Below are 19,534 nucleotides of genomic sequence, written 5' to 3' on the forward strand. Positions count from 1 at the left end.
ATTCATTCTTCTTCCATTCCTTTGTTGTAATTTCCTTTATGTTGTTTCTATATTTTGTTGTAGATCTACTATTGTTCCTTCTATTTTCTTTCAATTCAATAAGAGGTAATTCATACTAAATGTGTCCTCTTTGCTTTTCTATTGTTGATCTTTTGTTTTTGTAGTGTAGATTCCTTTAATTCTTGCATTTAATAGTGTTTACTCTTATTGCCTTTTATGTGTTTGTTGAAATGCCTCTTCTAGATATAGTATAGATTTTGTTCCTCTTGGCCTAGGTAGAGTAATTAGTGACACTTGAGGTATCTAATTCCTTTGTTGATTGGTAATTGGAGAGATTGCTAATTGGTTTGGAGTGCACTAAAGCTAGTCTTTCCTTGGGAGTTGGCTAGGACTTGTGGCTCAAGTCAATTCATCCACTTGACTTTCCTTTATTTAGTAACGGTTAACTAAGTGGTAGCAATGAACAATTCTCATCACAATTGAGAAGGATAACTAGGATAGGACTTCTAGTTCTCATATCTTGCCAAGAGCTTTGTTAGTTGTTAGATTTATTTTCTTTGCCATTTATATTTCTTGTCCAAAAGCTTAAAAACTCCAAATATAATTCACAACCAATAGCAAGACACTTCATTACAATTCCTAGGGAGAACGACCCGAGGTTTGAATACTTCGGTTATTAATTTTAGGGGTTTGTTACTTGTGACAAACAATCTTTTGTATGAAAGGATTATTGTTGGTTTAGAAACTATACTTTACAACGAGATTTCATTTGAAAAATTCTAAACCGTCAAAAATCCAATCATCAGCTTCCCTTTTTTTATGCAGTATGCAAAATGTAATGCTAATGCGGATGTTATGAATAATTTCAGGTTCAATGAAATAAAATAAAATAAAATTCAAAACCAAACAAAACTAAATAAAATTATAATTGAAAAAAGAACGATGATACCATGGTGGGTTGTCTCCCACCTAGTTATAGTCCTTAAGTTGGCCATTTGGCGAGCTCCTTGTCATGGTGGCTTGTGCTTGAACTCATCCTAAAACTTCCACCAATGCTTGGACTTCCAATAAGCTCTATCAATACCAAGTAAATTTCTCAAGCTTTGATGGAGTTCTTCACAAGCTTTGAGCTCCCAAATTTGATCCTCATATATGCCTAGATCCCAAATCTTGTTTCTACACTCGTCTTAAAGTGGATCATCATTGTTCCAATCGGGTGGCAAGCAGTCTGAATTCTCTACGGAGTACCAAACTCTTCTTTTGGATCTAACCAAATCATCACCAGTTGAGCCCTTACATCTATCTCTTGAAGTATCAACCTTGATGAGCCTTGATTTGCAACTCCAACCACTAAACAGTCTCCTCTTACGCTTTATGCCACAAAGCTTCCTGAGTTGGCCGTCCGTTTCAAGAATACTGTGCTCAAGTGGGATAGGAAGACGAACAGAGATAAGTTTTACCCACTCAAGTGAAAGAGTAGACGACAACCTAGGTGGAGAAGTCTCCAATGTTCTTGACAAAGCGTACTCAACTCCCGTCCGCCCTTTTCTAAGGATTTCCGCTTCCACATTATTCTCAGACTCAATCAGAGAAGAGTCTTCATATTTAAGGAGTTCAATTACGGATGTAGATTTATTACTAGGAGGACTTGATGCATGATTTTCGTCACCAAGGGAACTTACTTCTTGATCTATCCCATCCAAGTCTTCAAAAGGAATATGCCATGGAGGTTGTGCACTGGCCTTCTTGACATCTATTTCGATCTTATTGGAGGAGTACTCTAATTTCCAGATTCCCATGGAGGTTCAGCATCTCCTAAATCTTCAACTACTTTGGTATAAAAATTTAAACTTCAAAATATATTTGTTGTAAAGAAGAAAATATTAAAATTTTATATAATTATTTAAGTGGGATCGGTTTAATCGGGCCAATCCGTAATTCACCAGTTGAACCAATAAACTAATAGCCTGACCGATTCGATCAACGGTTCGGTTCTGACAAGTGACAAGTTCCAAGATTCCAAAAATCGAACTGGACTGGTAGGTTCGACCGGATTAACAGGGAATCGATCCCCTAGCCGGTCCGGTTGACCTCCAAAATCGCCCTGCAAAAAACGGTGAAAAAATCGGCCGAATTGGTAGTTTATGATGAATCAGCCCGATTTTTTGAAGGCCCGATTCGCTATTCCACCAATCAAAACGTGTTGTTTTATATTAAAATAAAAAACAAAATCCAACAAGCAGAACACTTCCTCCTGGTTCTCTCTCTCACAAACGCAACTCCATGAACCCTAGCAGAGCAATCGCCACCAGAAGCCTTAGCCGCCACCTTTTCCATCACTGATCACCTATTCTCGCCGTCGTGCTCGGAGTTCTTCTCCTCGTCATCGCGTCTCTCTCCAAGCTCACTCGGCAGTTCTCTCTGCTGAAGGCTCCAAGCTCAACGCTCTCTTTCTGCGACGTCTCTCTCTGCTCGGCTGTGAAGTATTCACCATGCCGTCACCTTCCATCCACCCTCGCTGTCGGTAACCACTACTGTCTCAATTTATTTTTGGTTATTTTGTTAATTTTATTTATTCTAATTTATGAGTTACTGAGTTGATGGGTGCTGATTTTTCTTATTGTCAGTTGTTTGATGGTATTATCGTGTAGCACTTCACTACATTGTTTATGCGGAAATTTTTCTGATTTTAAGTTATTTATGCTAATTTTTTTTATTCTAAGTTGTTTATGCAGATTTTTTAGTTCTAATTTGACATTTAGGTTCATTTTGATTTTTGTTAGTTATAAATGTTGATGTTTGAACTTGTTTGTAAATTTTTAATGATAAATTATAGATATTTTATTAAGTAAAATTTTAAGTCTTATCAACCTAGAAATCATTAAATTTAAATATTTAAAATTATATATTAAATTTTTAATAATTTTATTTTATATTTAATTAAACCAATTGAATCCTGGTTGAACCTTTGAACTACTAAACCAATCCTTCCTTCGATTCATTGACCAGTTCGATTCTCGCAACCTTGGTGATGAAAACGATCATAGTTGAATTTGTTGTTAAAAATTATCAACGATTTGGATTTATTGTCATAAGAATAGATTTAATTCTTAGTATTGATCGATTTTAAACTTACATAGCCAATATTGGTCAAACTCTAAATTTGTCTGATAAAGATATAGATGCCAACTTTGAGATCATTTTTTGGACTAGATTTAACTTCAAAAAGTACTTTGTATTAGTGACTTTTTTTATTTTTTTGCATTATTAGCTATGTTTAAAAATTGATATTTGATTGTTATTAATATATTTGTGAAGACATGCTTTTGAATTTTTTATTTTAACTTTTTAAGTTTATTTTTGGTAATTTTATATTTAAATTTAATTGTGACCGGGTCAATTAGTAACCCAGTTATATGACTGGTTCATTTATCGGTTCGATTTTGATAACTATAGTATAGTCATATATAGAACTTAGGTACATTGACTTGTAACCTTTTTATTGAACTTCTACATGCATTTTGCTTTCCCTTATTCCCGTTTACATCAATATTTTTGCCATTTATACAAAATTTTTCTAGAATTTCAATCTCTTTCTATCGTGAACATTTATTCGAGTCCTTGTTTAGGGCCGTGGGCTCCTACCCTTGTTAAAATTTTCTCTCTAGCGGAACGTTCTCTCTTGGATTTTTTTCTTCCCTGGACCTAGAATTAAGATTCCGGGGCTGTTATTTGTTACTGATAAGTATTCCTTCAATTTAATCAATTTAATTTTTTAGATTAGTTAAATCTTTTTTTATCGTTTACTGTCCAAATTGTCATTTTAAGTTTAGTTCTAATAATTGTTCTTTGTGGTTGATTTTTGTTGGGTTTTAAAGGTGTTGGTGCTGTGCGGTGGTTGCAACGTTGCTATCCTACTATTTTTAACGGAATTCAGTATATTAATATGATTTTAAGTTAGTATTATAATTTATTGTATTTATTTTTATTAATCATTAATTGAAATTAAAAAATATTTATTTTACAAATTTTTGTATATTTAGGATAGAGACAAATTTGCACATATATCAAAAGAAGAAATATTAAATACATTAAACCTAATTAAGACAATACTTATCAATTAAATTACCTTATGTGTCCTGCAACATTGTTAAGTTACAAACTTGAAAATGGTTGTGTTTTAATATTTGTAATATTTTTTCGATGTCACGTTTTGTAACTTATGTTAAAAATAAATCCATGCTTCAATAATGTCAAAAAGGTATATTCTATTATAATTACGAGGGTGTGGAAAAGGAAATAGTACTATAAAGGCAAAAAGTGGATTATCAGATAGATAGATATGAACATTTCCCACTTCCATATCAGTATGTTGAAAACTATGACACTGCAATCCTTTTTGCGAATGCATTCGACAAAAAAAGGTGATATCTGACGAATATTAATATAATTTGTCAATAGTTGGTGGAAAGACACCAAAATATAATTCGTCTTAATTTTCAAACATATATTTAAAACTTTAAAGATAATGCACTCAAAGAATGAGTACCATAAAAATTTGAAGTCAGATAATTGAAAATACATGATGATGGAAAGGTAACGTGTAGAACTCTCTCCAATATGAAGATCCAAGATTCATCCACATCTGCGGGATATCGTCAAGGAAGTCAACGATTTTGGGACACGCGTAGAATGATCCATTTTTTAAGGCTGTCAAGCTGTACGACCGTAATGGAACCCACGGTCAGTAGTTATCATCTCGCAAAATATGAAAATAGGATACATTATGTAATGACAAGGAACAGGGTGTTATATGATGTTTACTTTCACGAACAAGATCAAGATCCAAAAATGATGCCTAAATTTCCATTTAGGAAAAGCATAAGGAGACATCATTCTCTTTATACTTTTCAGTCACCACTTCCGAATCTTGATCTTTTTTGTTCGTGAAAGTAAACATCACTTAACACACTATTTTATTCAATGTATCTCATTTTCATAGTTTGCGAGAGAATTCAATGACTGTCGATGTAGTTTAACTACGATCGTACAGCAAACTGACATCCTCCAAAAAAATTATCCTTCTACTCGTATCCCAAAATAAGACTAAATCAAGACTACACTTTATCAATACATCACTTTTCTTAAATTGAAGTTATTTCAACTTAATAATATTTTTTATCATTTAAAAAATAAAAAAACAAGAAAAAATACCTTGAATAAGCTGAAAATTTGAATAAACTTAAATCGCTAACTTCTTTGTTAATTAGTCTAATATTCTCCACGAGAATTGCAAAACATTGTTTATGATATGCGGCAAATGCTCAACATCTTTTAGCTTTCGAAGAGATGCAGATAAATCATGCATCTTCATGTCGGAGGGAATTGCACATACCACTTTTCCGTCACCATTTACTTTCACCTTAATGCAATTATCTTACTTCAAATTTTCATAGTACTCACTTGAAAATTAAGACGAATTATTCCTTATGTTATCTCACCAATTATTAAAATTCAAATACGTCGATATACTGATAAATTATATTCATAGTTGTCAGATATCACCCTTTTCTTGGTTGAATGCATAAAATACATTAGTAAAAACAGATTGTTGTAGCAATAGACTTGTTTTTCGTACCAATCCTTCGGCCATTCGTGTCGTAGTTTTCAGTATACTGTTGAACCCTCACCCCATATTTAAATGGAAAATGTTCATATCTATTAGATGACCCACTACTTGCCTTTATAATACCATCTCCCTTTTCCACACCATCGTAATTGTAATACAATACACCTATATGATATTATTTAAACATGGATATCTTTTCAATATAAGTTAAAAAAACGCATGAAAAATATTGCAAACAGTCAGACACACATTTTTTAAGTTTGTAACTTAACTATTTTGCAATATACAAAAGATTAATTTAATTGATAAGTATCATGTCTTAGTTGTGTTTAATATCTTTAATCTTTCTTCTTTTAATATATATGTAGATTTGTCTCTATTTTAAACATGCAAAAATTTATTAAATAAGTATTTTTAATTAATAAATTAATTTAACTTATATTAATTTATTATTTTCAATTTCAAGTAATGATTAATAAAAATAAAAACAAGAAATTATAATATTAACTTAAAGTCATATTAATCTACTAAACTCCGTCAAAAACAGCAGAACAGTAACGTTGTAACAATCGCACTATACAGCCAACAGCTTTAAAAACCAACAAAAAGCAGCTATAAAAAACAATTGTTAGAACCAAACTCAAAATGACAAATAATTCAGACACTAAACGATCCAAACAGATTTAACTAATCCAAAAAAACTAAATCGATTAAGTTAAAAGAATACTCACCAATAACAAATAACAATCTCAGAATTTTAATCGGAGCTTCAGGGAAGAAAATATCCAAGAGAGAACGCTCGAGTCCTTGTTTTGGGTCGTGTGCTCTTACTCTTAAGATTACGAAACTACTATTTGTTACTAGCGAGTATTCCTTCAATATAAACAATTTAGTTTTTTAGATTAATTAAATCTTTTTTTATCGTTTTGTGTCCGAATTATGTCATTTTAAGTTTGGTTCTAACAATTATTTTTTTGGTTGATTGCTGTTGTGTGGAGGCTGTAACGTTGCTGTCCTACAGTTTTTAACATTAGGTTAGTATTATAATTTATTGTTTATTTTTTATTAATCATTAATTAAAATTAAAAATAACATAAGTCAAATTAATTTATTAATTAAAAAATATTTATTTTACAATTTTTTGTACGTGTACGATAGAGACAAATATGCATATATATCAAAAAAAGAAATATTAGATACATTGAACTCACTAAGACGATACTTATCAATTAAATTAATTTTGTGTCTTGCAAAATAGTTAAGTTAAAAATGTGAAAATTACTTGGGTTTTAATATTTGTAATAAATTCATGCTTCAACAATGTCAAAAAGGTGTATTCTATTACAATTACGGGGTATAGAAGAGGGGACGTTACTATAAAGGTAAATAGTAGATTGTCGGATAGATATAAACCTTTTTCCCTTCCATATCGTGTGAGAATTTATCAGTATCCTAAAAACTACTACACGAATGACCTGAAGGATTGATAACGAAAGGCAGGTCATATGCAGTTATTGCCATAGCAATCTGTTTTTGCAAATGCATTTTATGAATTCGAAAAAAATGTGATATTTAACAACTATGAATATAATTTGTCAGTACAACTACTTATTCGAATTTTAATAATTGGTGGGATGACATAAAGAAATAATTCGTCTTAATTTTCAAACCTATCTTTTAATGTTTAAAGATAATGCACTTAAAGAGTGAGTAACATGAAAATTTAAAATTAGATTATAAAGGTAAAAGTACATGGTGATAAAAATGTGGCATGTGAAATTCTCTCCAATATGAATATGCAAGATTCATCCGCATCTCTTCAACAATTTAAGTTTATACCAACTCTAAAAATCATAAACAAAGAAAAATACGTCGAATAAGCTTTTATGTTTTTGTTTAAATAAGTTGAAATACACTAATTTAGGAAAAGTGACCTATCGATAAAATAGAGTTTTGATCCGGTCTTCTTTTGGGACATGAGTAGAATGATACATTTTCTGCAGGCTGTTGATGAATCCATATTTGATAATAAATTTTGAGTTGAATTGAGTGGATTTCATCACATAAATTCACATTTATTCACTTGAATAGCATATTTTTTTATTTCTATCTAAATTGTACCTAAATGTAAAAACATACTTTTTAGGCTTCAAAAGTGTTGATTTTAATTCTCTTAAATTCCATTCGATGCCTTGATATGTTTGTCAAGTGATTCCAAGTTTAGAAATCATAGATGGATTGGAAGAAGTTGAGAAAAAAGCATGCAAGAGTGAGAAATCATGAAGAAGTGGAGCTTGGAGCTTTAGGATGCCCGCGTACGCAAAAATCCAAAAATCTTGCCTCATTAATGGAGCACGTGAGGGGCGATTTCTGAAGCTCTTTTGATTTTATCTTTTTACTATAAATTCTCACCATTTTAGCTAAGTTTGGTTCTAACTATGTTGTAAGAAATGAAAATTTCAATGAGTTTGCATCAAGGATTGGGAAATCAAAGATGGGAGAAACCTCAAGCATATGGACAATCTTCATGGCAACAACCTCTTACGGCATACTATGAGCATCATCCACCCCATAATGCATACCAATATGAATCAACTCCCCAACATAGGATACAATCACCATACTCACAAGCTCCATACAACCAAATACCTTATAATCCATACCCACCATACCACCAACCTTATCTGCCTCATCCTTATGACCACTATGAACGAAGACCCGTTGAACCACCCCCACTCCAACACCAATATTCCCAAGAACCACCACCTCCATATAAAACACCACAATACTCTCACAAATATGAGCCACCTTCCAATTATGAAACATTTTCTTCCAAACAATGAACCCTCTCCTCATTCTCAAGCACTCATGGATGACACTCTCATTTCAGTTCTTCAAGAGCAACGTGAAACTCAAAGAAGGCAAACAGAAGCAAATTAGCCTCACAACGCTTACGCAATCAAAACACTCCCATTGTCAAATATAGAGAATCTACCAAAGAGCGTAGTATGAAAGAGAGGTCAGAATCTCAAGTGGAGAATGATAAGTGGACTTCTGCATTGGGACAAGTGGAGGAAGAAAAAATTATTGAAAAAGAAGTGGTTGAAGATTTAGAAGAGGTTGAGCAAGAAGTAGATTCTAGAATTCAGGACACTTTCACACCAATTAGTGATATTGATGACATGTGGAAGTTGTTGAACCCTCTTCTGTTGAAATGAAAATTGATGTTGAATAGGATTGTGAACAACCTCCGAGACATGATTCAAGCAATGAGGAAGATTCCAAAGAAGCTGAGCAAGCAGCACGTTCCATTGTTTAAGACAATTTCACACCAACTAATGATTTCCTTGACTTTGATAAACCTTCTTCCATTGCAATTGAGGTTGATATTGAGATAGGTTTTACATCACTTCAGAGTTGTGACATGAATAATGGAGATGAGTTAGAAGGGATTGGTGAGGAAGTAATTAAATGCGAGGAACCTAGTCTAAAAGTGGAAATGGAAGATGCTTGCCAAGATGTGGAGGTAGTCAAAGAAGAGCGCAAGGGAGTGGAATTTACAAGACGGTTTAAAACATCCCTTCCTAAGTCACCATCATCCATTACATCATTTAAGTGGATAAAGTTCATATCTCTTAGCCTTCATATTGCGTTGAATATGATTTGTTTGAGACGGATGGTCAACTTAGAATTCTTTGTGGATTTAAGAGCACAAGGGAGATGATTAGTGGTTGGAAACACCATTTTAGGTTCATTACGGTTGCATCACCAAAGCCTAAATGTAAAGGTTGGTGTAATTCTCAAAGGAATGGATCTAAGAGAATAGTTTGGTGCTTAAATGAGAATTCACAAGCGATGTCACCCGGATGGAACTATGGTAATCAACAAAAAGATGGGTGCAAAAAAAATGGTTGGGATCCCAGAATAAGAAGTGAGGATCCATTTTGGAAGCTCTTAACTTGTTTGCAACTTCACAAAAGCTTGGCATATATCAATTGGAATCAGCTAAAAAACCAACAAAAATCAGCTAAAAAAACAACTGTTATAACTAAACTCAAAATGACAAATAATTCAGAAACTAAACGATCAAAACAGATTTAACTAATCCAAAAAACTAAATCAATTAAGTTAAAAAAATACTTATCAATTACAAATAGCAATCTCAATTTTAATTGGAGCTCCAAAGAAGAAAATACTGAGGAGAGAACGCTCGAGTCCTTGTGTTAGGCCGTGGGCTCCTACTCTTATTAAAATTCTATCTTTAGCCGAATTTAGCCGAATTTAGTCAATTCTACCTTAAGTTTAATCAATTTAGTTTTTTATTTTTATTGTTTTGTGTCCGAATTTTGTCATTTTAAGTTTGGTTCTAAAAATTGTTTTTTGTGGTTGATTTTTAAAGGCGTTGGCTACTATGATTCAACGTTACTGTCCTGCTGTCTGTTTTAACGGAATTCAGTAAATTAATGACTTTAGGTTGGTATTATAATTTATTGTTTATTTTTATTAATCATTAATTGAAATTGAAAATAATATAAGACAAATTAATTTATTAATTAAAAAAATTATTTTACAAATTTTTGTATGTTTAGAATATATATATATATATATCAAAAGAAGAAATATTAGATACATTAAACCCAACTAAGACAATACTTATGGATTAAGTTACAAACTTGAAACTTACTTGTATTTAATATTTGTAATATTTTTTCGATGTCCAGTTTTTTTAACTTATGTTGAAAATATATTCATGCTTCAACGGTCAAAAAGGTGTATTCTATTATAATTAGAGGGTTGGAAGAGGGAATGGTATTATAAAAGTAAGAAGTGGGTTATCGGATAGATATGAACCTTTTCCACTTTCACATTGCGTAAAGATTCATCAGTATGCTGAAAACTACGACACAAATGACTTGAATGATTGGTAAGGCAAGTCATATGCAACTATTACTACAGCAATCTGTTTTTGCGAATACATTTTATGAATTCAAAAAAAAATATGATATTTGACCACTATAAATATAATTTGTCAGTACATGTCATTATTCAAATTTTAATAGTTGGTGGAATGACATAAGAAAAGAATTCGTCTTTATTTTCAAACCTATCTTTGAAGGTTTAAAGATAATGCACTTAAAGAATGAGTAGTATGAAATTTTAAAGTCAGATAATTGCACTATGGTTAAAGTACATAGTGATGGAAAGGTAGCATATGAAATTCTCTCAAGATGAAGATGCAAGATTCATCCGCATCTCTTCATAAACAATATTCTCTAATTCCCATTTTAAAGGGAATGATAGACTAATTAACAAGGAAGCCAATGATTTATGTTTATTCTAAATCTCAGGGAATGATAGATTTATGTTTATTCTATATCTCAGCTTATTCTACGTATTTTTCTTTATTTATTATTTTCTTATGTTCTTGTTTAAATTATTAAAAACATTATCCAACTGAAATAACTTTAAATAAGGAAAGATGACCTATTGATAAATTGGAGTTTTGATCCAGTCTTCTTTTGGGATCCGAGTAAAATGATACATTTTTTAGAGACCGTCAATTGGTTGTACAACTATAATTGATCTCACCAGCAATCGTTAAATCATCTCGCAAAATATGAAAATAGGATTCAATGACTACCGATAGAGTTCAATTACGATCGTACAGCAAGCTGACAGCCTCCAAAAAATTATCCTTCTAGTCGTATTCTAAAAAAATACCAGATCAAGACTACATTTTATTGATAGATTACTTTTCTTAAGTTGAAGTTATTTCAACTTATATCCTTGGTTTCTAACATTCTCTTTAAACGAGAATTGGATAACATTATTTATAATAGCCTGCAGATGTTCCGAATCTTTCAACGTTTGAATAATTGCGAATTGGGAAAATTTTCACATGGCCCTTTCCATCACTATGTACTTTTACCTTAATATAATTATCTGATTTTAAATTTCATGGTACTTCATTTTTGGTGCATTATTTTTAAATTTTAAAGGATAGGTTTGAAAATTAAGACAAATTTTTTCCTTATGTCATCACACCAACTATAAAAATTCAAATAACTAGATGTACTTGTCAGCAACTATCACCATTTTCTTTGTCGAATGCATTCGCAAAAGCAGATCATAGCTACTTATGACCTCAGGTCATGTGGTAATTTTCTGGCATACTGATGAACCCTTATGCCGATATGGAAGTAGAAAAAATTTATATCTATTCGATAAGTCACTTCTTGCCTTTATAATACCATCTCCCTTTTTCACACCCTCGTAATTGTAATACACTACACTTTTGATATTGTTGAAACATAGATCTCTTTAACATAAATTAAAAAACGACAGAAAAAAAATATTACAAAACATTCAGACACACAATTTTTAAGTTTATAACTTAACTATATACACAAGATTAATTTAAACATGCAAAAAATTGTTAAATAAATATTTTTTAATTAATAAATCAATTTAACTTATATTAATTTATTATTTTCAATTTCAATTAATAATTAATAAAAATAAAGACAATAAATTATACTAACCTAAAGTCATATTAATCTACTAAACTCCGTCAAAAACAGCAGAATAGTAACGTTACAAATAGCTTTAAAAACCAACAAAAATCAACTATAAAGAACAATAGTTAGAACTAAACTCAAAATAACAAATAATTCAGACACTAATGGATCAAAACAGATTTAACTAATCCAAAAAACTAAGTGTGTGTTTGGATTACAGTTTGCAAACAGAAGTTTGAATAAAATTGATTTTGCAAACTTGATTTTGATGAAAAGTAAGTTTGTGTTAAGTGATTTATGTTTGGCAATATTTATATCAAAATAGATTATAGTAAAATAAATGTTGTTTGGATTACTATTTAAAATCACTTTTAGATACAAAATTACTAAAATAAACATCAACTTAAATAATTTTTGTATATTATTTTAATTTAGATATTTGAATAGATCTTATTAATTAATTCTATAATAAAATTAGTACTCTTTTTTAATATGTTATAATTTTTTATTATTATTATTTATAATTAATTTTTTGTTTAATTTACTTTCTTAATAGGATCAATATATTATATTAAAAAAATAAAAATAATACAAAAAATATAATTATAAAAGTGTATAATATCAAATAAATAATTAATAAAAAATAGTAAATAATAGAAAAAGATAGTTCATATAAACAAAAATAATATAAATAATACAATAGTATGTATAAAGGATAAAATTGGTAAAAGACAAATAAAGATTGAGTATTGATGGCTAAAAGCCGGTTGGTGAAACGCAGAAGCTTAAAATTGTTGCTTCTTGAAAACGTGGTTTTAAATGCAAAATCACTTCTGCGTTCATGAATAAAAAATTTGCCAAACCAAAAATTACAGCTTTTAAGATATCTAAACGTACTTCTTCTCTTTGAATGTGATTGCCAAACACACCATAAATCGATTAAGTTAAAAGAATGCTCACCAATAACAAATAGCAATCTCGGGGAAGAAAATATCCAAGAGATAATGCTGGAGTCCTTGTTTTGGGTCGTGGGCTCTTACTCCTAGTAAAATTCTCTCTCCAGAACGTTCTCTCTTGGACTTTTAACTTAAATTAGGATTCCGAGACAACTATTTGTTACTGGTGAGTATTTCTTCAATTTAATCGATTTAGTTTTTTAATTTAGTTAAATCTTCTTTCATCGTTTTCTGTCCGAATTTTGTCATTTTAAATTTTGTTCTAACAATTGATATTTGTGATTGATTTCTAAAGGTGTTGGCTGCTATACGGTGGTTGCAACGTTGCTGTCCTGCTGTTTTTGACGGAGTTCAGTAAATTAATATGGCTTTAGATTACTATTATAATTTATTGTTTATTTTTATTAATCATTAATTGAAATTGAAATTAATATAAGTTAAATTAATGTATTAATTAAAAAAAATATTTATTTTACAAATTTTTTTATGTTTAAGATAGAGACAAATCTGCATATATATCTAAAAAAAATATTAGATCCATTAAACTCAACTAAGACAATACTTATCAATTAAATTAATCTTATGTGTCTTGCAAAATAGTTAATTACAAACATGAAAATTGGTTGTGTTTTAATATTTGTAATATTTTTTCGATATTAGGTTCTTTCATGGTTCTGAAAACCGGACCAGACTAGTCGGTTTAATCGGGTTAATCGAGAACCGGTTACCAAGCCGATTCGGTTGATCCCAAAAACCAGCCTGCAAAAAACCAATGAAAAAACGGTCAAACCAGTGGTTAACTAATAAACCGGTCAAACCGGACAGGTTTTTAACAGTTTTTTACAATGGATCAAAAAATAACTAATCGAGCCCAACCCACTTACTAGCTGACCTTACTAGCTGACCCGATAACCCAATTCCCCAACCCCTCATGCAAATAGCGAGACCCAGTTCCCTCATATCAACCCTAATTTCTCTTCCAAGTTCCACCACACCAGACTCATCTTCTCCTGCGATCTCCTCCCATATAGGTAGGGATGGCAAACGGGTCTAAACCCGTCGGGCCGGCCCGCGTAACCCGCCAAAAAAGGCGGGCTTGGCTAGAAAATCGGGACCGCCAAATAGCAAAAGCCCACTTAAACCGCGGGTTTTGGCGGGCTTTGGCGGAGCGGGGCGGGCTTCCCCGCCGGGCTAAGATTTTTATTAGTGAAGGGGTATTTTTGCAATTTTTTGCCAAAACCTAACTTCCCCGAACCTAACTTACAAGAGTGTGAAGATAAAAATTGAGTGTCTTGAATTATGTTTATGTTATTTTGGAGACTATTTATAATTATGTTTTGAATTATATTTATTTTGCTTTGGAGAGAATATTTATACTTATATTTTAAATGAAAATTTGGTTTATAATTATATTTATTAGATATTTATAATTACAAAGACTTTAATGTTTGTTAATATAAAAAATATAATTTTTTATGCCATTATAAATTATAAATTTTTGCTTCCTCTCTGCAACGATGTAGCTGCCGTTTGCTCATCTCAGTTTTCGGAGCACTGCACCACTGGTGTCGCAGATCAAATCTAGTGGAGTCGCCTTCATCATCTCCATCACTGCAACCGCCTTCCCTTTCCCTTCTGCAGAGGCGTCGATCGTGACACTGCTACTAGCATCGTTAGCGACATCACCACTGAATATTGGAGATGGTGGTGGAACACCCTCATTCTCCTCCTTCCTCTGCCTCTTTTCGTCAGGCGCCATCGCAGCTACGTGTTCCTCACCGCAATCGCCATATCCTTTTGCTTGCATGTTGTGTTAACTTTGCGAGTTGGTATCGCAATTGGATCTACGATTAGATTAAATTCTTCCTCTGTTTCTTCATCATCTAATAAAATTGAGCTCTCATCTTTTATTTCTTCTTGTTGCTGAGGTTTTATTGATATGTGGAAGTACTGAATTTGAGTTTATATTTATTTATTTTTTAATTCTTATTGCCTCTCTTGATTAAAAGAAACGACAATTGTGATAATATTTGATACGGTTCTACTGGAGACAGGGACATCCTCTGTTTAATGGTTCCCCCTCCTTATGATTGCTGCATATGGAAGCTTTAACAATCAATTGCCATGGCAATGTATTGTTCAATGAATCTAAGATTAAGATGGTCTTATGAAAGGAACAAATGTTTGGTTAACAAATCTTCGGCTATTAAGAAAACTCAGTTTATTGTTATTATATATTGAATTTTTTTATAATTTTCTTGTATATTTTAACTAAACCGGTTCAACCCCGGTTAAATCCCAATTGGACCATTAAACCATTGAACCAATCACTTGACCGATTCAATGACCGGTCCGGTTCATGCAACCTTGGGTTTTTTAACTTATGAAAATAAATCCATGCTTCAACAATGTCAAAAACCCACTGTCGCATCACGGGAGGATTCATAGTATGCTGAAAACTACGACACGAATGACCTGAAGGATTGGTACGAAAGGCAAGTCATATGCAACTATTGCTACAGCAATCCATTTTTGCAAATGCATTTTATGAATATAATTTGTCAATACATCTACTTATTCGAATTTTAGTAGTTGGTGAGATGACATAAAAAAATAATTCGTCTTAATTTTCAAACCTATCTTTGAAGGTTTAAAGATAATGCATTTAAAGAGTGAGTATCATGAAAATTTAGAATCGGGCAATAACGTTAAGGTGAAAGTACATGGTGATGGAAATTAAGTGTATTATCTTCAAACTTTCAATGATAGGTTTGAAAATTAAGATAAATTATTTCTTTATATCATCCCAGCAACTATTAAAATCCAAATAAGTAGATGGACTGATAAATTATATTCGTAGTTTTCAGATATCACCCTTTTCTTTGTCAATGCATTTACAAAAACAGATTGACTCGTAACAATAGCTAAATATGATCTGCCTTTTATACCAATTCTTCAGGTCATTCGTGTCGTAATTTTCTAATGAATCCCTGCGCTGCGCTGAATATGGGAGTGGAAAAGGTTCATATCATTCCGATAACTCACTTCTGCCTTATAGTACCATCTTCCACACCCTCTTCCACAAACATTCGGACACAATTTTTAACTTTGTAACTTAACTATTTTGCAATTTACACAAGATTAATTTAATTGATAACTATTATGTCTTAGTTGTGTTTAATATCTCTAATATTTCTTTTCATATATGCATATTTCTCTTTATCTTAAACATGCAAAAATTTGTTAAATAAATATTTTTTAATTAATAAATTAATTTTACTTATATTAATTTATTATTTTCAATTTCAATTAATGATTAATAAAAATAAACACAATAAATTATAATACTAACCTAAAGCAATATTAATCTACTGAACAGCAACGTTGCAACCATCACAGCAGCCACGCCTCTAAAAACGAACAAAAACTAAACACAATGAATAATTGTTAGAATCAAACATCTCAAAATGACAAAAAATTCCGACACTAAGCAATCAAAAGAGATTTAACTAATCCAAAAAAACAAAATCAATTAAATTAGAGGAATACTCACCAGTAACAAATAATAGTCTCAAAATCTTAATTCGAACTCCAGAAAAAAAAAACAAGAAAGAACGTTCAGGTAGAGAGAGAAAGAGAGAATTTCAATAATAGTAGGAACCCACGACAGAAGAGATTGAAATTCTAGAAAAATTTTGTTCAAATGGCAAAAATATTGATGTACAAGGACAATGAGGGAAAGCAAATTGCATGCAGAAGTTCAACAAAAAAGTTACAAGTCAATATACCTAAGTTCTATATATGGCTATACCAAAGTTTATCATAACTGAACCAATAATCAACCCGATCATACAACTAGATTACTAGTTGAACCGACTAACGCGGTCACCATTAAATATAAATATAAAATTACAAAAAAATATGCTTAAAAAGTTAAAATTAAAAATTTAAAAACATGTCTTCACAAATATATTAATAACAATCAAATATCAATCCTTAAATATAGCTAATGTTGCAAAGAAAAATAAAATAAACTAGTCATTAATACAAAATACTTTATCAATTTAAAGGAAGAGAGCAAAATATAACACAACAAATAAATCTAGTCAAAATAATGATCTCCAAGTCAGCATCTATATCTTCAGCAGACAGATTTGGAGCTTGACTAATACTATCTATGTAAGAATAAAACCAATCAATACTAAGAATGAAATCTATTCTTACAACAAATTCAACAACGAATTCAACTATGATAATTTTCATCAACAAAAAAATTAGCTCCAAAGATGATTTACAACAACAAAAAATATAGCTAAGTGATTATTTCAATAAGAGCAACAAATTCAACTCAGTGATGATTTTCATCAACCAAAAAATTAGCTCCGTGATATTTTCAGCAACAAATTCAACAACAAATTCAACAAATCCTACTTCATTCATGATTTAAAGCAACATTTAGATCAACAAGGCAAATAATAGATTAACAATTCAACATCTTAAAATACAGGAAGAAGGGAAATCCAAAAAAGACAAAATAGGAGAAGCGATGATTCAAGGACTCACCAACGGTCCACGGCGACTCGGCCACAGCGAGGAACCAAAACCAGAAGACGACGACCCAGGTAAGGCAATGAAACAAGCAACGACCCAAGTTGCTTCTGTTGCCGGTGACGAGGAGCTCAAAGAAGACCACGAGACGTTGAGACGTCAGCAACGAGACAAGACAAATGACAAGACGCCGACAAGTGCGATGAGACGTGACTCGAGTGAGATTAAGAGAGACTCTAGTGGGCTAATGGCAGTAAGAGAAGACAGAGTTTGAGTTTGAGTATGAGAATTGAGTAAAAAAGGCCATTAATGACGAATAAAAATAAAAGTAAATTCTAATACATACTAACCTAGAGTCATATTAATCTACCGAACTCAGTCAAATACAGTAGGATAGCAACGTTGCAAACACCGCACAGCAGCCAACACCTCCTAAAACCAACAAAAATCAACCACAAGAACAATTGTTAAAACCAAACTTAAAATGACAAAAAATTCAAATACTAAACGATCAAAAAAGATTTAATAATCTAAAATACTAAATCGATTAAATTGAAGGAATACTCACCAGTAACAAATAACAGTTCAGAATCTTAATTCGAGCTCCAAGGAAGAGAAAATCCAAGAGAGAACATTCGGCTAGAGAGAGAGAATTTTAATAAGAGTAGGAGTCCACGGCCCAAAACAAGGACCTGAATAAATGTTCGGGATAGAAGAGGTTGAAATCCTAGAAAAAATTTGTATAAATGGCAAAAATATTGATGTATAAGGGGAATGAGGGAAAGCAAAATGCATGCAGAAAAGAGTCTGAGGGTGAGGTGAGTGAAAAGAGGTAAGGTTTTAGTTAGGAGCATAGTTGTCACCAAGGTTGCCAGAACTAAAACAGTCAATGAACCAGAGGAGGGACTAGTTCAGTAGCTCAGAGGTCCAACTGGGGTTAAACCGGTTTAAATAAATATAAAATAAAATTATTAAAAATTTAATATATAATTTTTAATATTTAAATTTAATGATTTCTAAATCGATAAATTTAAAAGTTTACTTAATAAATTATCTATAATTTATCATTAAATGTTCACAAACAACTTCAACCATCAACGTTTATAACTAACAAAAATCAAAATGCGCCTAAATGTCAAATCAGAATCAGAAAAATCTGCATAAACAACTTAGAATCAGAAAAATCTGCATAAATAACTCAGACTCAGAAAAATTCCAACATAAGCAATACAATGAAGCACTGCATCACAACACCATCAACAACTCAGAAAAATCAGCAACCAAAATCAACATATAAGAAAAATCAGCATAAACTACTCAGAATCAGAAAAATTCCAGCATAAATAATGAAGTGAAGCACTGCACCATAACGCCATCCCGCATCAATAATTGACAATAAGAAAAATCAGCAACCAGCAACTCGGTAGCTCGAAATAAATAAAATTAACAAAATAACCAAAAATAAACCGAGGCAGCAGTGCTCACCGTCGGCGAATACTCAACAATCGAGCAAAAAAAGACGTCGCAGTGAGAGAGACAGAGAGAGAGCTCGAAGAAGGACGTTGAGCTCAGAACCTCGAGCAGAGAGAGCCACCGCAGTCAGCTGGGAGACGCGACGACAAGAAGAGCTCCGAGCGCGACGGAGAGAAGAGGAGATCAGTGATGAAGGTGGCGGCTAGGGCTTCTGGTGGTGATTGCTCTGCTAGGGTTTAGGGAGTGGCGTTTGTGAGAGAAAGGGGAAGGGGGCGTACTGCTCGTTGGGTTTTGTGTTTTTTTTTTAATACAAAACAGCACGTTTTGATTGGTGGTACAGTGAGTAAACCGAACCTTCAAAAAACTGGGCCAGTTCACCGATTCAGTCGGTTTTTTCACCGATTTTTGCA

General features: G+C 31.9%; 1 long non-coding RNA gene across 5 annotated transcripts in view; it reads right to left on the bottom strand.

Moving 5' to 3' along the window:
- The window catches only part of LOC127748575 (uncharacterized), a 24,956-nt gene extending 5,560 nt beyond the window's left edge, over positions 1-19,396 (bottom strand). The window contains exons 1-6 of one of the 5 annotated variants that reach the window (XR_008010739.1): positions 19,137-19,396; positions 18,220-18,343; positions 18,002-18,083; positions 17,667-17,895; positions 16,456-16,513; positions 12,828-13,862 (exon numbers count right to left, since the gene is read on the bottom strand). This is a non-coding gene — a long non-coding RNA (uncharacterized LOC127748575). The other 4 variants (XR_008010736.1, XR_008010740.1, XR_008010737.1 and 1 more) reach the window with 4 other exon arrangements.
- Positions 19,397-19,534: the final 138 nt, after the last annotated feature.

Source organism: Arachis duranensis, chromosome 1 (genome assembly GCF_000817695.3).
Source record: "Arachis duranensis cultivar V14167 chromosome 1, aradu.V14167.gnm2.J7QH, whole genome shotgun sequence".
NCBI classification, from domain to species: Eukaryota; Viridiplantae; Streptophyta; class Magnoliopsida; order Fabales; family Fabaceae; genus Arachis; species Arachis duranensis.